The sequence below is a fragment of the Zonotrichia albicollis genome, chromosome 7 (genome assembly GCF_047830755.1).
Source record: "Zonotrichia albicollis isolate bZonAlb1 chromosome 7, bZonAlb1.hap1, whole genome shotgun sequence".
In the NCBI taxonomy this organism is placed as follows: domain Eukaryota; kingdom Metazoa; phylum Chordata; class Aves; order Passeriformes; family Passerellidae; genus Zonotrichia; species Zonotrichia albicollis.
In genome coordinates this window covers 31,671,974-31,699,460 of record NC_133825.1, presented here as the reverse complement: position 1 = coordinate 31,699,460, position 27,487 = coordinate 31,671,974, and the positions used below count along the sequence as shown (strand labels likewise).

General features: G+C 41.9%; 1 long non-coding RNA gene across 1 annotated transcript in view; it reads right to left on the bottom strand.

The window, feature by feature from the left end:
* LOC102064449 (uncharacterized) overlaps positions 1-27,487 on the bottom strand; it is a 178,843-nt gene that overhangs the window by 127,746 nt on the left and 23,610 nt on the right. Inside the window, exon 2 of the long non-coding RNA XR_270573.2 lies at positions 13,219-13,374. This is a non-coding gene — a long non-coding RNA (uncharacterized LOC102064449). The remainder of the gene's footprint in view (positions 1-13,218; positions 13,375-27,487) is intronic.

The window sequence follows — 27,487 nt, the reverse complement described above, 5'->3', positions numbered from 1 at the left end:
CACATAATTTCAATCAGTTTGAGGGTTCTTTGGGGGAGAGTGTTGAAGAGAAAAATGGAAATCTCTCACCATTGACATCTCCCATCCTCATTCAGGAGGCTACTGAGCTGAGCATATGTATCTCAGCATGGTGTAAATGGGAAGGTATTATGACTCTGTTACTAATGAAAAACAGTGGCCAGACGTTTTTCAAGTGTCTGGAGCACAGGTTTTGCTCAAAAACCAGCACTTGGCCTCAAAAGTGCCTGTATTTCCCAGGCAGTGGGTAGGTTTAGCTACAAAATTATTTGGCCATGAAGCATCCCTTTATCTTGGTTTTCTTCACCACTGAGAGTTCTAAATTTAACACCTCTGGGCCATCAGATCACTGTATGCTGGAGCCACCCTGGCACAGAGCACAGCTCACATCTGCAGCTGCACACTGGAACTTGGAAAGCACTGCTGTTTCTCCCCAGGGAAACTTTTCAGGCACGGGGAAAACTACATATTACTTTTAAAAGCTGAAGAGATTTCTACATTTCCAGTGGATTTCAGATAAGGCCCTAAATGCTGGCAGCACACCAATGATTACACAGCAAGGCCATACTAATAAACAGGAGCTCCTTCCTTTCCAAGGCCGCTGCTGATCTTCAGCTGAGGAAGTACAAACACACAGCATTACCGAGGATGTTCTCAGCACTTGGCACAGCAAGTGCTCTGTGCCGAGCTGCCCTGCTGGAAGCACAGTGCACTGCTCAGTTCAGGACAGCTCTAGTCTGAAAGCAGGCAGCTGTCTGCCTGGCTGTTAATGCAGTTTGCACTGAGTGTGCGTGGCTTCTATTTCCTTCTGCTAGGACAGAAACAGTGAAGCACCTCAAAGACCCCTGGAGAGCCTCAGCTAGTCCAGCGACAGAAATCACCTGCTTAGACAAGCAACCTGGAATAAGCACAGCCCACCTGTCCTCTGCGTACTGTACCAGCTTCCCATCTGCTCCCAAGTGCATCTGAAGGTGGTCATTTTAATCTAATGAGCATTTGATTACTCCTATTCTAAAAGGCTACCTCTCTGCCAGCACATGCCCAACTACTGCCTTCATCAGATAGGCCCCTTCTTAGAGCTTTTGTGTCTGCTGGGTATGGCTGTCACCAAAGCTGTTGTAGGCAGCTGGTGCAGGCAGCCATATTGCTCTTTGCCCTAAAGTTTGATTTCCACTAAGGGTTAGGAGGAGAGAGAAGAGTGAACGGCAAAGTAGCTGGTCAATACTGCTTCCCAGTAAAAGACGCAAGAGTGTTGCTGTGCTGTGTTAGACAGGCACAAACATTCTGCTGCTGCAATGAGCTCTATCACCACCACCTTGCTGTGGGTGATGTCCAGCCTCCCACCCAGGTTTCAGGCTACCTCTTGTAGCACAGAACCATTGTGTGACTCTGGATTAGTCCTTGCAGCAGATAAAGAAATCACCAGCAACAGGCAGGGACAGGAGGGTACCACCAGAGCCCTACAAATTCCTCCAAGGTGGTATGGGCACAAGATGTTTAAGATGAATGCTTTACCAGCTTCACAACAATTGAGATATTTGATAGTCTTCAGCTGGATATATGAGCTTCAGCCAATATATTACCAAAAATACCATAAATAACTCATTTTAAAGGTCAGAATAAGAGATGGGGGGAAAGTGAAGGCAGGATCATATAGAAAAATCACAAGTTGGGAAAAATACAGCTTTCAATATTCATTGCAACAACACTAAGGGAAAAAGTACACGATGACATACAAAAAAATACCATCTTGGATGTTCCACAGCAAATATAGTAACTGGAGTGCCAGGAAGACAAACTATCAAAGAAGAGTCAAAGATGTATTACAAGGAGTCAGAATGAGCACAGTAAGTAATACAAGTGGAAAAGCTGTGCTGTCTCAAATTCTATTGTTGCTAAATCAAAAGCTAAAAAAAACTACAAATCATAATGTAACCAGAAGAAACATCAAAATGAGGACGCTCCTTGGCTTTTGTGGGACAAGGCTGAAGAATCTTTTACTACTGTAGAGACTAATTGGTAACTAACAATGCAAAAAGGAATAGATTTTCTTGTCTGCAAGAAGAAAAGTATTGGAGAAAGAAAAAAATTTGACACTCTACAGTAGACACATCAGCAGTATTCAAAAAACAGTGCTCTCACTTGTGCAGACTGCACATCCTTTAGAGAAATGCTGTTTGTGCAGACTGCCATTTGGGTTGTTACTAGAACAACAAACTGTTGATGGTATGGATACAGATGGCATTTTAAGCTGGGGTAAAACAGCAGAAGAAAATTATCAAAGGCTTAAGGCAATTGTGAAGAGATCAAAAGCTGCTGGGCTGAATGAGCATGAAATATGTAAATCCCATTTAAGAGAGACAACATACCCTCCAGCAAAAGCAGAAAAGCATGCAGGTAGATCATGACAAAGTTGAAATCACCATCAATATTCATCCTTCAGCATACAAAGGGGTGCCAACAAAGGGTAAACTGCAAGGAATACGTGCCCAAATGAGCTGTATGAACCAGCACCCTAGAGCACCACTCTGCAGAACTGTCCAAAGAACGTAAGATGAAAATCTCAATAAAATAGCATAAAAATGAAAGAGCTAAAGACAATGCCCCTGTAGGCATTAGGACACTAAGCATGGAATTAATCTGTCAGTGGCAATTTCAAAGAGGGTAGTGACATTGTCATTTTGCAGCATAACATTTAATATTGAAAAGAGCAGCATATACCTCTTTGGCACAACAAAAATTAGATGGATGCAACAAGATTATGATAGGACAAGGTGCACTTTTTGGTTTTTCAACCTCTTTTTTTTCTAATAGGTATTCTCTGAAGTAACCAATAATTCCGTTTTGCCATTGCTCCAAAAATGCTTAAAATAAAGACATACTTTAAATGAAGCACTATAGCAGCATTGGCTCTGCTGGCCACTGAGCCAATCTCCAGGACATTTAACAGAAGTCCAGAGCATAATTGTGCGTATCTCAGCTTCATTTTAAAATTAATAGCTTTGTCTCAAATTTTAGACAATGATGTCCTTAAGGAAAGGCGACATTTTGACTTATATTATTAACAGAGTTTGGGAATGCATGCTTCCAACCACAAGTCACTAGAGGGGATTCTCTAAAATTGGTGCCCAAGATACTGTGCTGTCTTTGTACTATCAGAATTGTATTGTTCATTTGGGAGCTGAGAGATCTTAAAGGAATCTCAAAGTTATTTTGTCTAGGCCACAGGTGAGAAGAATTCCAGCAGGGGAAAAAAAGTGCTATGACAAGCAGTAATGTGGATGATGTGGAATAACATAATTTGTAAAAAAACATCATATGTTTGAAGCCAAACATTTCCTCTTCCCACATTTAGTTTTACGAGAATGTACTAAAGCTAAAAACTCATGTCATAAGTAACTTTTCTAATCCTTGTGTACCTGATGTAGTAACATCTGACAGGTAGCTGGCACTCATTGACAAGGGATTACAAGAATTCAAGCACTATGAAGTAAAGTACCAGGCAAGTAGACAGTACATAGCTCTCCTCAAGTCCAGTCCCAGGATGCTGGTTAACATTAACCTAATCAACAACCTGAAAAGCAGCAAAGTGACAGATGACTGGTAAACACTCATTTTACCACCTGATATTTTTTGCAGAAAAAAGCCTTAAGAAAAGGAATGATGAAATTGATAGTACAGGACCTCAGAATCACAGATGTGTGAAATACATACATAATTAATCTGAAACCCAGTATAATTTCCATAGTGATGGTTTTCATTAAATTAAATTTTTTATAATTTCAAAGCAATTGCAATAATAATTTCAGTCAAAATGTGAACAACAGCTCCCGCTAAGATGCTCATAGTATTGGCAATGCATTGTGAAATGCATTGGGTTTATTCAGCAAGCAGTTGAAAAGTCAATAAATGGGAAGTCTGATTGACACTATCAAATGTCTTCTTCAGACAAACAGAAGATCACAATGAATACCAGCTCATACCCAGTGGATTTTTGGGATTCTACCCCAGGCCAACAAATAAAGACAAATATTAGCTATTTCAGATCTTTGGAGAAAGCCCAGTTAACAGTAAAGCACTGAACACATACTTCAAGGGAATTTTTCCCAGACAGAGCATTTTAGAAGATCTCTGGGACAAGGCTTTTATTTTTCTTCTACACACTACTGTGCTAGGAAATTCATGGCCATGGCCATGCAAATCAATTACCCTTTCATGGCAGTGTAGGTAGGAATTGGGAAAGCACCTTCTGAAGACTCACCAAAGCCTTCTCTTCTATATACAGCATCCAGATTACACCTGCTCACTTGTAGAAGCCAAAATTCCTTTCTCCAAATGTCTCCTCTCCTTTCTGACATGAGGTGGCCCATACACCTCCACTTTACTGGTCACAACCTAACTCAAAATGCCACAGTCACGTTGTAAATACTTCAAGTGAGATGCAGGCAAACTGTCAGCCATTTCCTAGGACCAGAGTAAGATCTAAACAACTTGTGAGCTCTGGAACTCTACAGAGCTGGATGGATGGAGTGATGGAGGGAGAGGCACTCCCATTCTACAATATCAATCAGGTATCTGATAAAATCATCAGATGCAGTAAATATCCTATCTTGCTCAATATAGTCTAGGTGTTGTGGACATCCCATCTTTACCAGGAAATACAGGCAGAATCTTTTGGCTTCAATATCATGAACCATTTGTGAATACATACATGGATACTCTGGGCTAAACTCTTACAAGCATTTCAAAACCAAGCAAATAGCTGGTAGCTCAAAGTCTTCCTTCAACTTCAATCCTAGCGATAATTGCAGGGACTAAAACTCAGATTGTAAATTATAAGTGAGCATCAAATTAGAATGAAATGAGAATAAGATAGGGGCTAAGCTTAGAAACAAGGGAACAAATAATTTGCCCCTCTGTGACAGACAAACTGTTAGAAGCCTTCAAAAGACAAGTTTGAGAGATGTCTGCCCATTCCAGAGCTGAACGGAGCCCAGAAAAATGAGAAAGGATTGAGTAGTGAATCTAGATATTTTTTATCCCTTGGCCTCTCTTGTGAAACAATACAGGGCACAAGACACACTACAACTGATGAGCGTATTATTTCACTGCAAATAGACCTCTCAGTCTGCTTCCTGCATATTGGACTACAGTTCTGCCACTCAAACCACTCCTGATTTCAGCAAGAATTGCTTACAGTCCTATCCTTCCTTCTGTGGCATTGGCTGGCACGGGGAAAATGAACCATGCCAAAAAGGACCATACATTAACCCTCTCATCAACGCTGCAGAGGTAGAACTAAGAGCTTAGACTGACATCTCAGGGAAAGCAGGGGTCCTCTGTTCACACAGCAGCAACTGAAAAATACTTGCTGCATGTAGAGACAACAAAACAAGGGAAATTCAGTCAGTACCCAGATGGCACCTAGCAACTACTATGTACAGGATTAGGCCTTAACACAGCAAGGTTAAACAGATCTAGAATGGTCTCTAGAGATGAGAGCTGCAAGCAAGACATATTGAGGTGCCTTTGAAAGATGAAGCCTTGCTCTCCAGCTCAGCAGAAGGAAGAATCCTACTCTTTAGCCTTCCTCCAGATAAGCAAGCATCGCCATTGTTGCTTTACAGATGTCAAATGAATCTCATGTTTTTGTCCCTCTCTCTTTCCATTAGGAATAGAATTGCACCCTAATCTGATAGGAACCCTAAGTGGAAGGAGAAAGGGTCTAGTGGGACAGATGGATGAGCAGAGATGTAATTCCAGCGAAAAGCTGCTGTCATCCCATTAAAGATGAGGTTAAAGGTAGCTGCAATGAAAGAGTGGGAGATATTTCACTGGGGGAAATGGAGTGGCACTGAGCTTTGAAATTGCACTGCGTGAGAATATTAATAAAAAAGTTAATGACGCAATGTGCTTTTTGCTCCACATTAATTACACTTTTACATTCCAGTTTTTAATGCATTTTACACAAGACTTTATTTTACATTCCAGGAAGGGGAAAATATAATTGCCGCTTTAATTTCTATAGCCAAACCCTGATAAGATCACAGCTGTGAAAATCTCATAAAGAGCTTTAAATTAAGTTAAAAAAACAACAGTTCCCTTCCCTCCTCCCCTTACTTCTCTTCCTGCATGAGGTGCTATCAGCAGAGATGGCAAAAGTGTTGGTTCAAGGCAGTGTTGTTCCCTGGCATGGAGACCTTTTCTGAAGGTAGCACCAGCTTATGAGGCCTTGACCATGCAACACCACATATGCTGCTGAGGCTCACGTACCTCTCTCTGCTGCCCATGGGAATAAACCCTCTGCCCTGATCATTTGCGTGTGCAGGGCCCCAGCTGTAACCCGCATAGCTCTGGGTACTACCAAAGGCACAGTCCCCATCTGGGGCTGCATGTGCACAGACAAGACTGAAGAGATCACACTGCTATGAACCGTGAACTGAGGTTCAGTAAAATAACTGGTTTACACGAGATAAATGAGAAAGTATATTTGAATTACAGGAATTGAAAATTATTGTTTGGATCTTGTCAGAGATGACTCCCATCACTGCAGAAATAGATCAAATAAGCTATCGTGAAAGTGAAGTAGCCTGATGCAGGTTCCTTCTTCCTTTGCAAGGGACAGGTTCTGGGTCTGTCCACAGTGTGTCTTTGCAGACAGCCACACCTCTATTGCTACAGATTGCGTCAAATCCTAAGGAATCACTCCAAATATGCCCCTGCCTTGGACTCTGACTTTTCTTTCATTCAGAAATCTCATAGACCTTAGGATCCATTACAGGCATTGCAAAAAATCACAGCAAGACTACATTTCTATATCACAACCATCCATTTCCTTTAGGAATATGAGGAGAGGCCAATTCATCACTGTGCCTACAGCCCCTAGTGCAGCTAAAGCAACACAGCCACACTATGAGTGCAAGGCACTCGTACTGTGTTGGGACAGTGGCTGTATGATAGCATATGCAAGTCTGTATGTACTCAAAGCAGTCTGCTGATATTCCACCAGAAAACTGATTTGGCTGTGGAAATGAATTGGAATTTCACTTGCCATTGGAGAAAAGCAAAGGGGAGTCAGACCTTCATCTATTAATAGCAGTCACCTACAATTTGAAATATTCATGCAGACCCTTCCATCCATTTCTTCCTTTTTATCCATCTTGTGGATCCTGCCATATTACTTTGATTCTCCACGTCCTTATCCCAGGAACTCCAGGATAAGCCAGTGACTTTGTCATATACAAAAAACTATCTCTTCCAATGCAAGGTCAGTGTTCCTAAACTTATGGATCCTCATCTCAAGATCTTTAACATAAGCTTATCATAAAAGTGAGAGATCAGATAATCCATCCTCCTGCCCTTCAAAGGATCACTTATACAAGAATCTTCCTTGGCACATATCCCTATATGGACCTGAGTCACTTCTGTTAGTAGCCTGTGACCTTGCTGAACCACTTCTTCTCGGACTAACTTCTTTCCCTCAGAATGCCCAAATTGGATATCCCTGGTTTTCTCTCCTGAGTTCAAACCCAGTCCTCCAGTTTGACTAGTCTCTGTATTCCTATCCACCCTTGCCACCCACATCTGTTCTTGTGAATGCCATCCCAAAACCCCATGCAGACTGGACAACAGAACTAAAGAAAGATTCACCTCTCCATAAAGATTTTGCTGATCCTTTTGAGCTCCTTCTCCTCGCTAAGTTCCCAATTTGCACCTCTGTAAACAAAAGCAGAATCCAGCACTCACATGTGTATTATTTTCTTTGATTACTTCCCTACATGCAAAAAGCAGAAGAAAGTGTTTTCACATGTGAAAGAGAGAGGGAAGTGAAGAAAAGAAGAGGGATTGAGAGAAAGGAAGAGAGAGAGGCTCTAAAACCTCATTTTCCCGGTAATTTACTCTTCTATTCAGTTGAGTCCTGCTGCTCGTAAGCCTATTCCTGTTACAATATTAGATATAAACAAGTAAACTGTGTAATGGATCACATTAAGCAGGCCCTGCATCTTGAGGCAGGATTTAATTTGCATGGCAGATTATCTTGTCTGCAGTAGGAGAGGCACCCTGGGGCACTGACTGCATTAATAGGATCTAGTTTCTTAAAATCCATTAAGTCAATTGAGTGGACCAGTCTATAATCTCATTTCAAATCCAGCGTGAAAATGCTTAAACACTGGCCCTATGACACCGACAGCAGAGAAGTGACTAAAGGGACACTGGAGACCACACTCTGCCATATTGCTTGCCTGCTGGGAGTAGGGAAGAGACGAGAAAGGGGTAGGGCTCATTCTCTTCTAGCAAACTCTATTCAGAAAGATGCTGACAGCAGGAGTGAGGTGAGCTGAGGAGTCAGAAACTGTGAGAGGGAAGCCTAGACTTTCTCCCAAGTAATGACAGTGAGTTGTTAAACAATGTCAATTGCCTGATGACATTTTGGATACCTTATTCCTCTAACACAGTCAGAAATACGAGCTGGTGAAGGGGGGGTGCAATTCCAGGAGTGTTCGACTATGAGTCACAGGAATCAAGATTTTCAAACTATCCAGAAAAATAGAATGAGTCTGACAAATGTGGTGTTGCAGTTAAAATACAGGACTAGAATATGAAAACATCAAAGCTGTGGAATTGTACGCTTGTGACCCCTTCCACTCTGGACTGCCACCAGCAGGCAATGCTCTTGAACTCAGACAGTTGCACAAGGTTATTTTTGGCCTAGCTGATCTGAGTAAACTTTTGCCATTTGCCCCATGCCAGAAAATTAGATAAAGGCTCAATTTATCTTTACCCTGTCAACAAATTCTCCTAGGTAATAACTCTTGGTTTGGATAGATGTAAACTATTTAACATAAAGAGTCTCCAGTTTGAGATCTGGGTACCTTGACCACATTACGTTAACGCTGTCACCACAAATAGCAACAATAGTATTAGGGGATGCACAAAGCCAGATATATTGAAAACTGACAGATAGAAACTCAAAAGGAAGAAAAAAAGACATAATAACATAACCTAAAAACCAAAAGAATAAGAAACATCCAAGACCAGATGGCATTTATGCAAACACTCTAAAAAACTCAAAGTTCATAGAAGTTACTAACAAAATCATTCTGTTTATCATTAAAAATAGCCACTCTCCCATCAGGCTGGAGTGGAGCCAAAACTCTGCACTTCTTTTAAAAGAGGTGCTAAGGGCAATCATGGGAATTATAGACCTCAGTGAGCCTTACGCCAGTCCCAGGAAAAATAGCTGAGAAAATCATTAAAGACAGAGTTATAAAGCACCCGGCTGGGTGAGCGCAATGTGGTAAAGAAGCAGCTCAGCTTCTCCAACTTGACTTTCTGACCTGCTAGTGTTCCTTGGAAATGTCAGCAGAAGAAGCAATGATAAGCAGGAGTCACCTAGCTATTAAGGATTTAACAAAAAACACATTCAAAAATTTTAGGGCTCCGCTCCTGCAAATACATGTAAGCCCTGAGGGTGCAATTTTACAGCACACCACTGATTAAAAAAAAACCAAAAAACAAACAACAGAAATTGTATTGGGTTCTTGTAAGAATCCCATTCCTCTAATTCTGGCAATGCCTCTAGAAGGCATCAAACTTGGGTTTTAGTGCCTAAGACAGGCCTTTCTCACACAAGCTACAGATGAGCTGTGGCAAATGGCTCCAGGAACGTGCTGCAGTGCCTGGTTCCTGGGCCATGTGCAGAACCCCGTGTCCTGTATCTGCAGTGCATGTCAGACAACCATGGCAGGTAGGTTCTGAATGCTGGAGCATGCTGGGAACAGGCTACTGCTCAAAGGGCTGCAGAAGTACTGTTCAAGGGCCCACTGTCGAGGAACATTGCCCAGAGTCATCCAGGCTGCTGTGAGTGAGGCCACCTCATGAGACTACAGGAAACAGCAAGTCAGAGGGAAATTGATCAGGTTCTTAAGCATTTAGGCAAAACAAAAATGGCATCTGTGAGGAATACCTGTTCTACAGCCAATAAATCACCCACTTTTCAGTCTCACTTTGTTTGGCTTTGTTCTGTTGTATTTATAGTTTTTTGGATCTAGCTGATTTACATGTTTTCCCTTCTTATTCCTTCCCAGCTGGAAGGTTGGCAAGCCTGGCAGCACTCACATCGCCACAGGTCTTAGCACTAGTTCCACCCATACCAACACAGCTTCTCCTTCTTAGCTTTCAAATGCTGCCAGACTTGCTGCCCAAGACAATTGTGTCAGGGGAGCCCAACGGACTGATATTAATCCAGAGATGAATACCAGTCATTGAGCCAAATATATTTTCCATTTCAAGAAATCTCTCAGCTCTGATTCCTAGACACTATATAGCAGAGAGTTCACTATATATGCATCCTGTTCTTATTCCCTTCCTTAAATACTCACTTTGTAGGGAGACAAGATCACATGGAAGTTAGATATTTGGTTAGTCAGGTGCACCAGATTTTTGTGTTCTAAGCACTGGACTGTTGCACATAATTTTTCACAAAATTATAGAGACACGAGCACAGCTTCACTCTTTTCCTTCAGAGCTGTGTACTCTGAATGCCACCCTGCCCAGATGGACACAAACATTCACACAGCAGTTCCTGTTCAAACTCAACATTTTCTCAGCAGTCCTTACCCAAATTGCTGAACATAACCTCCAGGGTCATGACAGGTAATGGCAGTCACACTCCTCTGAACTCTAAACTTGCAGTAGGCAGTGCACAGGGCCCCTGCTGGGGTAGGTGCCTATGGACAAAAATCCCTTTTACAGACAAGTCAGTGTAAGAAGGGGCAGCCCTTTTGCCTGGGGTGAACAATTGCTATTATGCCCTGGAGAGATGCAGAAGGAAATTTTCAGCTCATGGGGTTTTATTGCTGGTTTTGGGCCATTCCCTGCTGCCCCTACAGGAGGCTTGTGGCTTAAAGACACAACCAACACTGTCACCTTTTCTTAAAAATATACCATGACACTGGTGAACTGCAGCTTGCAGAGCAAACCACATCTTGCTGTGTGCTCCCAATTGGTCACTCGATGTCCTGCATCATCACACACCAACACTATTTTTTCTTTGAAGGAAAGAGAGAACCATCAGCTGTTTGCAAACCACAGCATCATCTACCTCTCCCACACAAACCACAGATCAAAGGTCTCTATTTTCTAAACCACAGGGGGGTCCCAGGGGGTCCAAGGAGCAGATGTCTAGCATTATACTTTCTGCTAGACACCAAGACTGTGCAGCTTCTGCAATACATGGTAGAAGGGAAAACATTTCCCATTAGATATCCTACATACATATCCAAAAGATACAAAAACACCCAATCACTCATATCTGCCTGTAGGAGGCACAGGAAAAACTGAGGAGAGCAGGTGAAGATTGTTACACAGCTCCAGTGTGGAGCACTGGCTTATAAATTTGGTCAAAAAACACCACAGCAAGGAGGAGAAATGTACCTCGATATTACAGCAGGATGCACCAGGATACTCAATTTGACACCGATCCTTCTGCTCCTCAGCTTCCATGTTACAACGAAGCAGCTCAGCTCTATCTTGAACATATATGAAAGACTGAATATGTACCCTTCCTGAAGCCATTGGTATCTGCTCAAGCCTGACAAGATATTGAAACAACAATTCCAAGAAGCACAAACTACCCCATTCATCTCCCTGAGTGGCTCACTTGCCTCCTGATGACAATCTGCTAAATATGTTCACTTAATTAGTCCGCTGTTCTTTGAAGCAAGTAAAAATGCAATGTGACGATTGTGCTAGGACTATCTTTATATAAGCCACTCAAAAGAGACAGTTCATTTTGCTGAAAAGACCTGGCAGTTTTGTGGGATGCCTCAACTTATCTCTCCCTATCAAGAATGACTCAGATTCAACAGGCTCAAAAAAAAAAACACCAAAAGAGACAAATCAAAGGAAATTATAAGGTTCTTCAAGGTGCCCTCCAGAGCCCACATTGTGATTCAGTGGATGGTGTGGGCTGCTGGTGAAAATGATGTGCCAGCATTTGGCTGGGAGAAAGACAATGAATTGCATTTATGTGAGGATGCAGGGGAAACACACAGTTTTAGGAAACTAATATGAACATTAGCAAGGTCTCTGGTTTGAAGAATTGAGGAAGAGAAATTAAAGCAAAGCAGTCTCTCTTGTCAATTTAAGTGTGTGTGTATATTTATATATATATATATATCTAAACAGAAAGAAACACAAGAATTTGTCAAATATGTCAGCACAACAACTTTATCCAGGAGTGACAGTATGGTACAAGTGTGTGTGCAGTGAAGAATGTGAGAATAGACAGCAGGATTTGGCATCCGTGGTGGGAGCTTTATTTAACATGAAAAGAAAGATGGGTTTCCATGAACCTCACCAAGTCAGAGATGAAAGAAGAGCTTCCATCCCATAACAAATGCATTAATTTTTCTTATCAAATGTACTGAGCCAAGTCATATTCCCCTACTGGGAAAAACTAGGACCTGCCATCTCCTGGAGTGTCACTGTACACTGGGTGAGCTGCAGACAAATCACTAAAGCCTGACAAGGGTATACCTGCTGAAGACTAATGACTGCATGATCAGAAATCCAATCCTCTCTTTGGCAGCCCACTGTACTGCCAAAAAACTGATAGGAAAGCTGAAGAGTATGGGCCAGGCTCATCCCTTGGTAGCTCCACAGAATTTAACTGCCTTATCAGTAATGGCTTTTGTCCAACATGTCTGTGACAGTCAGAAGTAGGCATGGTCCACAACAAACTTTGGCTTAAACACCGAATGAAGATCATCTAGAGTGCCTGCAACTAAAATTAAACAAGGAGACTATCAGCTTCAGTGAGTGCAAAAAAAAAAAAAAAAAACCTCAGCCAGAAGGAGAAAGAAAAAGTGTTAGGAAAAGTCACTTGCAAGTCATCCTTCATGTTCTTAGTTTAACCACAGCATTGGTTCTTTCCAAATCTGTGCTACTGCATTAGTAACAGAGTTGCTTGCTCCCATGTATACATTTCTTTGCATCCCATCACACAGAGTACAGTCTCCATATCTCCATATTCTCCCAAGCATATGGAAAACCAGCTTTACATAGTGGATATTTTAAAGAGAAAGTTCTGCTTGAACCTTCTCCTTCTATGCAGTGTGGCCTAAAAAGATAGTATAAAAGCAACTTAGAGATTGGTTTTATTTGCTTTGTTATGCAGGCATTTTTGCATGTACTAACCTCTTTACATACTCCAAGCTCATGCAGGGGACTCTAAGAGAACATCCTGCTGTAGACTGAGAGGTGCTCATCCAAGACTACCAGCTCTTCTGGGTCTGCATCTAGGAAAGGCAAAGGGCCCGTTTGCACTAAGGGATCCAGGCACCAGGCTATAAGCTGAGGAAAAAGAAAGCAAACATTTCTTAGCAGCTCGTGAGAAAACCCCACTTATTCCTTCCCCTTGGAGCTATGTTGACATATCCTATTCTATGCTTTCTGCAGCACATGCATGGAAGTCTGAAGTCTTCACTCGTCCCTGCCCACAGAGTTATAGACCCTGGAGGTCACAGATTCAGAGGAAAAAAGGCTCTCAGTATGTGGCAAGGCAGCAGCTGAAGGTGGTTAAGCTTCTCAGTCTGCAGTAATTTCTCAACTGATTTCTGAACTCCAGAAGAAATGACAAGGATGGAGAGGAGGAGGGGAATTAGAGGAAACCACGAATTCATCATTCAACAAGAGTTTGTGAGAAAGCAGGTTATGTTGGGGGACCACCAAACGCGACGTCTTTCATTGCCCCACCTCCCACAATGCAAAGGTGCAGTGTTACCTCTTCTCCCACCCCCATCTCATCTACCCCCAGACAAAGTATTCCCGAGCTCACCATATAATGTAGTTTTTCATGGCATGCCTGCTTATCAGGACTCTGAAACTATGTGAGACATGCATGCAGACAATGGGCCTGTCTCTGAGCCACGGAGGGCTCTGAAGGGATCCCTTTCAGCACTCACAGATTGCTCTGTGTTCCCTTAATTGACAGACTCGGCCAAGTCTGACAGCAGCGGCATGCAGCTGGTGCAGGCTGCTCTGTCTCAGGTAGGCCACCTTTCAGCAGGGAAATTGCTTTTGATTGGCTTTATTGGAAGTAGCTTCTCCTATTCTGCTGGCAAAATACTCTTGTATTTAATGGCTGACAATTTAGGACCAAACAGTCCTTCCCAGAAGGTTGCTTCTTTTCCCCATAGGCCTAAATAAGCTATCTTGAACAGGACTGGACCTCAGCCATAAGGTACAACCTTATTTGATCAGAACTGCTAAGGCTCTGAGATTTTCTGGAGCTTAGTTTCTTTTATCTCTCAAATCTCCAAGATTTGGCTATGGCCTGAAAAAAATTAAGATCCCAAAGCAAGATCAGAAGAGCTGACAAATACTAAGAGGAAGTCCTTGACTTTAGTGCATGCTCTAGACCTCCTGAGTGTCTGGGCTGCCACTTTCAAGAAGGCTTGCAGAAGCTGGTCACCACCTTTTCTAAGTAGTTGGTGAAGGATAGACATGAAGTTCCACTCAGACTATTTTCAGCCTTGAGTATCTGTGACATCAATTATTTACAAAAAGTCATTAGCGTACAAATGAGCATTTCTTGGGAGGGTGGGGGGGAAGGGTGGGAAAATAAATTTTAAAAAGAGCGTGATGAGACTGGTATGCTCTTCTGTAACTTGTTAGCCTGAATCTGGCTATCCTGTCCTTCACTCTCTGGTATGCTAGATGAGGCTGTACAGACTAAGCCAATACTTCATGGGCTGCCAAATGCAGCCCTAGTTCTTTTCTGCATTCAGAGAGAACTGAATTAGGCTTCAGCTTTATCAGAGGAAAGTGTAAAAATAATCTCCAGTGCCTTCCACAGCTTTTCTTTTCCAAAGTTCTGTTTGCCTTAAGATTTTTTTATTATTGTTTCTATTTTTTTATATACTTGCACTCAGCTTTCCATTGCATTTTATGATAGCACTTCTGACAGGCTCTGCTTAACAACAGATAGAATCAGGTTCAATCTTCAGGGATCATTAGTAAAGATCACTTTGAGAACCCACTCAGAAACCTGGAAAAATTAAAACTGAACTACTTTGGCACTCAATGAGCTATGCTTCTCCAGAAATGATTACTTCAATGACGTAACCAACCAGTTCTTCAATGAAAGGAAAAAAGAAAAAGAAATTGAGAGAAAAAAAAAATACCAATTGCACCTTTCTCAAAGTACAGCAAGAAGAATTTAAACCTGTCCTCTCAGATTGCCTGCTGCAGAACAGCTGGGACAAGAGAGCAGCTTCCTACTCCCTGCAGTAACATACAATCCAGCATGTCTGTGCCAAGTCCATTCCTGTTCTTTTGGGCTCCATCCTTCCATCTCCTTCTAGGAAACATTTCTTCTCCTCAGGTATCAAGCTACTAGAAATGGGATCTCTCAGTTCCTGCCTGTTCAAGAGGTGGAGGGGCTCCAGAGGAAGGTACTAGTGCTGTTGCTGTAGACTCCTTGCTTAAGAGTAATTTCCCACTTTCGCCAGCTGTGCCTTAGCTGAAGCCTCTACAAGAAGTAAGCACAGGTGAGGACTGAGGGGCTGACACACACCAAAAAATACCATGACTGCAGGTTTATTGGCCTCATCCTGTCCAGTTCTTGGCCTAAACACCAAGCAAAAGGGAAGCTTCTTATGTGATAAAAGCGCTGAGCCAGATGTGGGGGAATCTGCATTCTCTTTTAATAGTGCCATAAGATACTCTAATTTATTTTTTTCAAGAATTCCAGACGTTTCCCTGAGAAGTACAGACATTTCCTACAGGACTTAACCTACATAGCTGAGAAGCAGCACCAGAAACTTTATTTCAAAACAGTGGTGTTTAATCCATTATATATTATTGATACAAAGAGAACAGAAATCTCTAGCAGAAGGTCCAGAGATTAACTCTAAGAAATATCACTGTGTTACGCAAATCATCATCACAAGTTGTTCCTACAAACATCACCTATCAACACCTCGTATTATAGGATCTGGGCATTTTCTATGTGACACCAGTGAAATCCTTCTCTCTTTCTCTTCTGCATACATCTGTAGGAGATATTGCTTCCTATTGCTTGCTGATTTGTATTATGCTGGTCTGTACTTTCCCATCTTTAATGTAATCTGAAGTGTTTGCTTGAACAGAAGGAGATGTAAAGTCACAGAGAGGTATTTTTCACACAAGACTGTACTGTAGGATTTCCTAAAGATGCTCAGCACCTGAATTTGTTTGCTTCCTGAAATCTATTCACCTTCTCAAGGAAAGATCTGCTGCATTCCCACCTCTACCATGTTATGTTCCCAAAAGCTACAGTATATAGATTGCCAGCTGAAAAATCTGACCTTTAAAGTAGGTAAGTCTTATACCTTAGGAACAAATCACTATGACTGAGACCCTCTTGTCTGAAGACAGTGTCAATTAGACACTGGCAGGGCAGGCTACAGGCTCTACTGCACACTGTCGAAGCACAGGGCAAATGGTAGGGATCCCACCCTTACCTCCAGGGAATCCAGCTCTGTGTACACTACATGATACAGGAGGACACAGTTTCTGCTAGGCATAAACTGTTGAGTCTGATTTTCCATTTTTTCAAGTAGAGAAGAATTTAGACTTTTTGCTAGGTGGACTGACATGCAGTGGGCTAGGACAGACAACACAGATTCCTACACTATCACAGACCTTATCCTGATACCTAACATCACCCCTTTGGCAACCATAGACTTTGATTTATAAGCTAGTGATCTTTTCCACAGTTTATAACTCTTTCAGTACATGACAACACATGCAGTCCAACTAAAGCCCTTTCTCTAGGGCTATTGGGACAAACTGAAAAAGAGAGGCCAGAAAAGCATTGAGAAAGACAACAGTGGCACAAATTCCCATTGAAGAGGGGTCAATCTGCAAGGGTTTTTTGCTCCATGTGAAAGCTCTTCTGGGGAAGTCTCCAAGCCAAAGGGGAGAGGCCCAGATGGAGGGAAGAGTAAGAGACCCTGAGGGCAGCCAGCAAAAAAAGTTTCTGACGCCTGGATAAATAGAAAACACTCTTGTTCCTAATGCTACCTGGGTTAGGGAGGTGACCAACCACTAAGCAACTGAAAGGCATTCAAGTTTCTGTACAGGCAAGAAATGTACTGGCAACATTGTCATCATGACCACTCCGGTGAGAGTCCGGAGTAACTATTCAAGCTACTGACACCTCAGGTACCTATGCTCATAGCCTGATGTAAGGTTTTGCTAAGCTCCCAGTGCTGGCTAGCCCAGACAGGGGCATGAGGTCCAGGGGACATGGCTCATGAGCAGAGGCTCCAGGCCTCTCCCAGTCACTGGAAGCAGAGAAAGGCTATGAAGGAACACAAGGGGTGGCAGGGAAGAAAGATGTTACAGGGCTACATGTAATGACTGCCATGGGGACAAGCACATAGTCAGGGCTCCAAAGCAACCCTTACGAGGTAACGTCAGTCATTTTCACTGGTGGGGGAGGCGAGCAAGAGGAGCAGGGGAGTAGCTCAGCTGCAGCAAAGCCACACAAAGTTGGTCTGTTCGGCCGCCTTTGTGGCACTGTTGTATTTATTGAAGGCAGCAGCAGTTTGTTCTGTCCTTTCAGTTACTGTACGGGACCCGATCAGGGTGCAGATGGGACTACAAAGCAGCCCTTGTTGTCAGTAATGTGACTCACATGTCAGGCTCTTATTTGCTGTCAGTGGCTTTATTAAAGTCTACAGTTTCAGACCCTAGACCCTTGCCTATTGTATCCCCTGGCCCCAGAGATTCTCTTAGGGAGCGCTCACAATTACCAACTCTCTCACAAGAGCACACAAACACACTGAGCTGGCAGAGCAACTGCGCACTCAGGGCTGCTGCCAGGCTAAAGCCAAGCTGGGGCACTTTTTATCTTGAAGCTAACACATGTACAGAAATAAACAGAAGAGAGAAGAGGCCATGCCTGGCACAGGATCTCTCCATCTAAGATCATCTGGTAATATACATATTTCAGTTACATACATTTATTTATACGTTCTGCACTTAGAAATGTACTAATACTTGCACCCATGCTCACATATGCATTCATGGCTTTGCTCTCCCTATGTTCACATACACATTCACATCTGTGCTTCACTCACATGTTTGTGCAATCACACTTGGGCACCAATATCAATACACAGATGGGATGAACCTTTGCACAATGCACACATGGTCGCATCATCAAGTCCCCCACAGGTACTCACAGCGTCAGTGTCACACAGACAGGTACACTCACTCTCACCATTGCATTCTCACACTCAGAGAGTGTAGTTGCACACACACAACCCACAGATCATAGTCTCACCCTGATCTATGCATTCTCACAGACTCTGCACTAATGTGGCTGCACAGTCACTGCTACACACAGATGAGAATTCCCACAAAGGCACTCACATCTCTTCACTTTGAGCAGAACAAAATTCCAATATCAGAAAATCAGCTGAAGTTAAAGACTTGTTTCCTAGGCAAGGATTCCTGTTTGAATCCAAAGATTCAAGCTCTTACTTCTATATAAATGTAGAACAACTTCTCTGACTTTATAATACACTAGTGTTCTGAGCTTAGAATTCTCACTTCCTTCTGACACAAAGGTATCCTTCAATATCATGGTTGTTCCTTACCACCAAAGAGCTCTCTTTCTCTAGAAAGCAGGATACTTGCCACCAGCCCTGCTGCAGTGCACAAAATCTGTCCCCCTGAATCAGCTAGCTACAGAAGAAATCAAGAAATAGACTATCAAGATTACTAAAAACTGTTAGAGTAAGAGTGGAATAAAAAAAAAAAAAAAGGATATAAACAGCCAAGAAAAGATCTTTCATAAAGAGAAAAACACAGCAAACCAGAAATTTGTAACTAAAACCACACAAGTTTGAGAATGAGAATGCAAATGCTATGATAACAAAGGAGGACTGGCTTGAACACCCTGTGGTGTCAGCGAGAGTCCTTACACAGACTTCTCTAGGACATAGTGTCTCACTGTTTCTTTTCAAGAATCCCTTCAACAGCAACAAATAATCATTACAGATAGACATACTATGCACTCCAAGTCAGAAAAGTCATATAAACCCAAGCTTATTCTGATTTCTTTTCAAAAAGAGCTTATACCTATGCATAGCAGTAAGAGCAAGCGAACTTCAGTGAGAACCAATTCCATGATTCCCTGCATAAACCCCTATATTATAAAATGACCATGAGAGAAATACATTTTTCTCCAGGTCACAGAACAGTCCTACTGAGTCCTCTTTGAGTACTTAAGCATAAACCCACCCTCCATTCTACACAAGCTTCAATTTCACTTAACCATGACAAAACTTGTGAGCTCTGATCTGCAATGGCAAACCTGACCATCTGTGGGCTTTACAGACCTTGGACACCACACAAGGATGGTGATGTTGGAGCATTGGATTCTTCACACTCCAGCACAAACCCCAATAGCCAGCCACTTAAGCAGCTCTGAATGATTCAGTAGGCTTTGGTACTTTTTATTGCCTGCTGTTAAAATTCTGTGTTGTTTGTGTAGTGGTGCATGCTGATGCATATAGCTGTCCCAAAGAGAGGTGAAGCTGAATGATCCGGTGATGTCAGAAATGCTTTAGATTTGAACCACAGAATGTGCTGACTTGGAAGTGACCCACAAGGATCATCAAGTTCAACTATCAGGCCTTCACAGGACCTTTGAGAGTCACACCATGTGCCTGAAAGCATTGTCCAAATGCTTCTTGAACTCCATCTGACTGGTGTTGTCACCACTTCCCTGGGGAGCCTCCTCCAGTGCCTCACCACCCTCTGGGTAAAAAACCTTCCCCTGATATTCAGCCTAAATATCCCGATTCATCTTTGTGCTGTTTGCTTGAGTCCTGTTACTGGTCACGAGAGTGCAAAGATCAATACCTGCCCTCCACTTCCCCTCATGAGGATTACAATGAGGTCTCCCCTCAATCTCCTCTTCTCCAGGCTGATTAAGCCAAGTGGCCTCAACTGCTCCTCATACATCTTCCGTTACAGACCCTTCAGCATTCTCATGGCCCTCCTTTGGACACTGGAGTGGCTTAATGGCTTTTTTCTATTGTGGTGCCCAGAACTGCCCCCAGCATTCAAGGAGAGGAGGCCCCAGAGCAGAGCAGGACAATCCCCTCCCTTGCCCAGCTGCCCATGCCATCCCTGATGCCCCCCAGGACAGGCTTGGCCCTCCTGGCTGCCAGGGCACGGCTGGCTCATGTTCAGCTTGCCATCACCCAGGACCCCCAGGTCAGATTTCAGAGTGCTGCTGTCCAGCCTGTCCTTTCCCAGCCTGTGCATACAACCAAGGTAATGCACTGCTGTAGGTGCAGAATCTGGCACTTGCTCTTGTTACACTTCATTGATTGGTGATTGCCCCAATTAGTGACTATCAAGGTGCCTCTGCAGGGCCTCTCTGCCCCCGAGTGAGTCAATGGTTCCTCTCAATTTAGTGTTGGCCAACTTACTTAGTATTCCTTCAAGTTCCTGTGTCCAAGTTGTAGGTGAAGATGCTGAAGAGCACAGGGCCTGAGATGGAGCCATGTGGAACTCCACTAAGTGACAGGTCACCAGCCTAATGTCACCCCATTAACTATAATCTGTGCCCAACCTATCACATAAAATAATTTTTCAGCTGTATGCTGGACATTTTCTCCAGAAGGATACTTAAAATTCACCCATTAACACTGCAATTGTCATTATTGTTTCAACTTTCATCTCATAAGAGAAATCCCTTTACTGCAGAAGTCACATAGGGTATTTCAAACCAAAATGCCTGTATTTACAGCTCTGGAAATAGATATGAAGAAAACAAGTCCAGAAGAACACACATATTGATTAGTAAGGCCTCTGGATCCACACAGATTTATTTCTGCAATTTATTTTATATGTCCAGGCAATTATTTTGAAATCAAACTAAACACATTAAAAAAAAATCTTTTTAGGATTGGAGGCAATAAATATATAGCAGGGACTTGATTTTTCAGACAAGGTCTGTTTCCTAAAGAATCCAAGTCTGAGTTTCTAAACAATAAAAATCTTGTTCCAGAAATAAAAGCTGAAACAAGAAATACAGAGAAAACAAAACTGTACCAAAACACAAGATGAACAACTTTTGGGTGCTACAAGCCTATTTTTGCTATTTAATATCAGGCAGAGTGAACCATACATCACATTATTATAAAACACAAGGATACTTTAAATCATCTAAATAAAGAAATGCATCTATATAGCTGACTCATTTATTTGTACTTATTTGCTTTCGTTCTGACAATACAAAGGCTGGTATTTCTGTTTCTTTCTGGAATTCTGCATACTTCAGCCCCACTTGTCACAGGGAAAGCTGCATGGGAGCGAGTCTGGACTAGTAGGAATGCCTCTGTATGTGTGATGGCGTTGAGGAAAGCACTTGTACATGAAAAATGTTTGTAACAGGAGACCAAGGCTGGCAATAAGTGCAAAATATCAATTAAAGTAATGCAGATGTACTGCAAACACAGTGCAATTACACTTTTTCTATCAGAGGGTTTCAATATGCTTTACAAATTATTATTGTTCTGTGTTTGTTGCATGTGATGGTAGCCCCAGTGGACTTGATCAGTATCTACTCAAACTGGACATAACAACAATGCTTCCCCTACACTCTATGTCCCAGAGCCTATAATCTGATCATGCTGGAAAGCCACTTAAAACTGCAGTTTATTTAAACATAGTAGATACTGAGATGCTGCACGTTTGCTCCCTACCTGTCATGCTTTTATCCCCAGTTAAATAATTTGATTACATGCTTCTTTGGAAGGGCCTTTTAGGATCACTTCAACCCTGCTTACCTGACTTTCATTGTAGTTTGGTTGCAATTTCAAGCTCTTGACTATGCAGATCTCAGGTAATACTAAATTATAAGAGAAGCTAAAAACAGAGTGTGAAGGCAGAGTCTCTAGATGATCCAATACATAGATATAAGTATGCAGTCCACATAACCACTAGGTTTCATAACCACTAGGTTTCATACCCATCATGTCTCTGACCTGGAAACTTCCTGCTCCTTTCTGCTATGCTACTGCACAGCCGACCTTCCCAGCCTACCTGTTAGTAGAGTTGCCCTCCTTCCTACCTCTCCTACTGCTTTTTCTTTCTTTAAGGCAGCAATCAGAAGGTGCTTATATTCCCTCTCAAGAACCTTCACTGGTGCCTGTTCTCAATATCTCTCATTTTAGGCAAGAAAAGAGAGCCCCACATCTTAACCACCTCTATTCCCACACCCACTGTTAATTGCTGGATCTCCAAATCTGTGTCCTTGTGCCCCTCACAGGTTTTATGAGGGAATGGAGCTCCTTATAAATGTCCCTTGCTTGTTTCATTGGTCTTCATCACAAGCCCATCTGCAAAATCCTTTATAATGATATTTTCACAAATAGCTTTGTCCCATTTGTTTATGCTGCTACTGCTACTTCAGACAAATCTCCATACATTCCCTAAGCCACCTCTAATTCTCATCCCTTGTTGCCTTTTATCTTACAGTTCCTCTCTCAGTCTATAGAGCAAAGACTGCCTTTTCTTCTGTTTTCAGCAGCTATTCAAGCAAAACACCAAGAGCTTAGGGAATCACCTTAGAAATAAGGATATTACCATTGGTTTCTTACTCTGTTCTTTTACTTGGTAACCTTTGCTTCCCTCTTTAGTAATTGGTCTGCTTACCTCCACAAGCATTTATCACACATGCAAAGTATTACAAACTAAAGATCAGGTCCCACAGGTCTGATCCAGTTTACACTCGAGCAAAATTCCTGCCACCAGAGAACACCCCGGTGTGTGATTGAGCCCCAACAATTACACACAGATTATTACTCTAGAGAATCAGGTTGCTTATTTGGATTCTTATACCTCCACTATCACCACACAGACAAACCAGACCAGCAGACTACAGATGCTGGTGTACTTCAAAGCCCCTTGGGGTAACTATCTGACCATCTCTGGTGGTAAATGAGCAAAACACTAAGGGTCATCAGCCAGTTACAACCTCTAGTAAAAAGCTCTCTCCATCTTCTAACTCAGGAATTAAAATTTCCAAGACTCAACACTGGCAGCTGACAAAACATCCTCAGCATAGCATTCTATCAGCTGCATTAAATTGTGTTTGTGGAAGTGCAGGAACTGCAGGATATTGAAGTGACTGGGAAAATGTAACAGCATTTCCCTTAATTCAGGCACATGGCCCAGTCCTGTAGATATTTCGCCTTAAGGGTTTTTATCAACTGTCATGGCTTAGAACTGTGCTGGCTCTCTCTTCAACTTTCTATCTGCTGGCCCTGCTTGCTAGATAAATAGCTGTGCTCATATAGAAAAACCTGCACTAATAAAAACATAGACAGCCAGAAATCTGCTGCCAACAAGCGAAATATCCTATATTTCACTGCACTGCCATGGGAGAGTCATATCTCACTGAACAAATATTCATTCCTAAACACTGTGCTAATGCATAAAAGAGTCTCCAACATATCTTGGAAAATTTATGGAAAAACAAGGCAGTCCAAGCTTCAGATTCTCTGAGCTTTGTTTTGCCTCTCTTCTTTCTTCCCCATACACTTGAAGAGAAGATAATTTTAGATTTTCCCATGTGCTTTTGCTCTTTAACTCTTCCCTCTCTATAAAATAGGTCAAGTGGATCAGTGTTTTGGCCTGGGGTTTTTATTGTTGTCATTGGGGAATTTTGCAGTTATTGTGTTGTTGGGGTTTTTTTGTTTTGTCTTGTTGGTTTGTGGCCAACAAGTTGAAGCAGAAGTACTGGCTTCTCTGGTGTCAATTATAATTGTGACCATGTCACAATCTTCTGTCATAGACTGTTGGAGTTCTAAAGCATGAAATCATCTTTCATTTGTTCTGCATTCATATGATATCTAGCATAGGAATATCTTCATAGGTAATTTGGATCCTTGGCATTCCAGCAGTACAAATATACAATAGCAAGTGAGGCTTGCAGCAGTAAATGTGTGGGTTCCCTGATTTAAATCAGCAAAATCAGAACTAAGTTATTTGTCTACAAGTCACACTTGGACTTAAAGCTGTCTGGGACTGTATTTTGTGACTGTCAGGCCCTTAAGCACAAGCACATCCCCCAGAATAAATGAAGACTCGGAAACAATTCAACTTGTGGATTGTTAAGAATCAAGAGGCTATCTCTATGAAATCAAGAAAGAAGCCATACCCTTACATAATTTTTATGGCTTTGGGCAAGCAAAAACTTTGTCTCTAGAATGATCATGTTGCAAGGCAACCTTCTTCCTAAATTCTTTCCTGATCTGTACCAAATGGGGTATTCTCCCCTCCTTGCTCACAAAAATATTTGTGTAGTGCTATTGCAAACTGTAAAGCAAGTTCCACCTCCTAGGCTAACAGAAGGTGGAAGTTTCATTTCTTAAGGAGAGTCTCACAGTATTTACTGACAACACAGGATTTTCATTTGCTCTTATAATTTGGAAAACTGTGTGCTTTGAGATCCTTCAGAATGAGAGGCACAACTGGTAATGCAATTAGTTATTATATGACACCATTTTTGGAAAGATACTGACTCAAACATTGCTTGTTTTGGCTTCACTATCTGGAAAGCATAAGCAAAGAAAGCAAGTAAAGCTTTTCTTAAAAAGCAAGTACCACTATTCTATCACTTTCAAAACTCAAGCTCCTGGCTGTGTAGAGCTTTGGTAGGTGTCATTATAATAAATCAAAAAGTATGAACAGGATTGCCTGGTATCTAAGAGAAAAGAAGGAATATTACACTGCCAGGATGGAAAAGAACACACACTGCTTACCTGAACCTCACAGGGGCCCTGCAGACCTCAAACTCTCAGCTGAACATGGCAGTTAGGGACAGCAGAGTAACACAGCTTCTCTGGAACACAACCTCAGCTCACCCCAGCCTCTGCATGCAGCTGACATTTATATACTTTGGCAACATTAAGAAGGTTGATTCTAGCTTCATTAGCCATGTGCATAATAAATAGGCTAGACACTGATCTTGGACACATTAAAAGTAATATCAAAAATCACTGGGAATGAATGAAAAAGTTTGTTTTCATTATTCAGGTTTCCTAGTTGGAGTTAAAGATGAAAATAAAGTTCTCTTCCACTCCCAAACACAATTCCACTAAGAAACACGTTTCACATCAACAAACGCTAATAGAAAATGTTCCCCACTGCTCACATGAAACTGTTATGCAGATGAAACATGTTTCCTGCCAGTAACAATGAGTTACCTGCAGTTAAAACAGCAGCTAATCAGCTTTACTCACCATTAACGTGAAATGAACATGATGCTAAGTCTACAAAATGTTGGCTCAAAGCAGCCATGGTGGTAAGCTGGCTACACCAAGTGAGAGGTCCTTACCACGTTCTCTCAGCTCTGCCTAAGTACAAGGCTTTAAGACTGCTTAGTTACACAAAGACATCACTGTTGGAAGATGCTTATTCATAGTATCAGAGAGGAAAAAAATTATCTGTGGTTTTCACTTGCTCTCCAACTTAATATGCATATTATTTTACCAGCTGCTCACAGGGTTGCCCTATCCAGAACATGCTGGCGACCAACAGCCTCTCCCACTCCATCCTGACTGCCTACTTGAAAACAAAGTGGAAAAGTTAACAAACAAATTAATGTCCAGTTCAGTTCAGTTTCTCAATTCAGCATTATGATCCAAAATTAATGTACATCAGGTGGCATTTTTCCAAGAAATATGACATTTAATCACACAAATTCACATAAAAGGCATCTTCTGTAAAATCTAACTCCAGTGCCCCAAGTTCCTTCCTATGACCATTCATGTCACAAACGTAACTAGAAGTACAGGAACAGGTCAGGATCTAAAAAGCCAATAGCACTGTATTCAATGGTGAATTAAAAACAGGGAGACTTGCAGCTGTTCCTCCCAGCACCATGACTCCCACCACGTTCTCCAGCTGTTATTCCCATGTCCTAGTTCACACCCTCTGGCCAGAATAAAGCACATACAAGAGAAGCACAGGATATAGCCAACAGCACTTACTGTTTAGAGACCATTCTTGATTTTTACTCAGCAACACTACATACACACTTTGTTATAAAAGCATAAGGATTCTTTAAGCACAAAGCAGCATCAGGTACTTTCTATTGCAAAGAACTCTATGTATCAGACCAGAACTATCAGCTAGCATAAATCAGCCTCATCTCCCCTTGAATACATAGAAATTAAATTTTTTATTCACCACTCAAGGTGTGAAATCACTTATTTTTAGAAAACAGAATTTTCAGTTCTCTATAGCCAAATCACTGAATACACAGATTATCCATACCAGAGCACTCTGGTGCCAATAGATTCAAATGTCTTATTCCTGATCTTGAAGAAAGAACAAGTGTTTGGTCTGTGGTAAAGACTGGTGGTTTATTTTTAGGAACAAAATTAAAGAGATATAGACAGAGTTGGATAGTTGCTGAATTCTGCAAAGTCAAACAAGGCTAGAACAAGTAGATTCAAGTCTGGTGACAATGAGAGGAGAGTGTATGATGCTGGTAGGTTGGGATTTGAGTTATGCTTAGGGACAGCAGGATCTGTAAAAAACCAAATTTAATACTGACCCCTGTCAGACCTGTAGAGAAAAGCCAAGGTCTGATACCACTAGATGAGAATGCCAAATTCTGGGTTTCTGAGCTGTCATCAAAAATAGGATTAGAGTTGGGGATAGAGTCTGGAAGAAGAGAGATTAAAGGGACAAATTAATTGTTGAAATCTTTAAGACTCACAAAACTGGATGAAAGTTAATGTTGCTATACTCAAATATTTATTCTTTATTTTTCACAAACAGCAAGTATCTGGGCAGAGGTCAAAGCAGGGTCAGGATTACAATTAGGCTCTAGCTTAACATTCCAGAAACGAGGCTCTGCTAAATAATTTTTGTTGCTCAATTCTGCCAAACCTGCTCAGGGATAAGTAGATTAAAATGTATCATTTTTAATTGTCAGACAGAATGGGGTTACTGAGCCATGATCAACGCTGGAACCGGAATGGCATCATTGCTTGAGGTAAGATAAGTGGTAAAATCAGTATCAGCATATTTAAACATCTTCTGATTAACTTTTGGACATAGCTGGATTTCTAGGTCATCACTCGTGCCAGGAATAAAGTGAGGACTAAAACTAAGATTTAGTGCAGATTTACTGATGAGTTCTGTCCAGCCTGCAACAGGATTGCAGCCTGCCTCAGTGGATTTGAATTTTTCATAGTTAATGTTCACAAATCAACAGGTTCTTTAGCCATAAATGATAATGCAAGCAGCTCACATTTAGGGCATGGGACAGGAGGCTCTGCAGCATATTTCCATTGCAGAACTCTCCCAGGTCCTTCAGGGTAAAACAAGAGGCTCAGAGCTGCAAACACCTTTACTCTCTCAGCAGCACTATGTCCTTGTG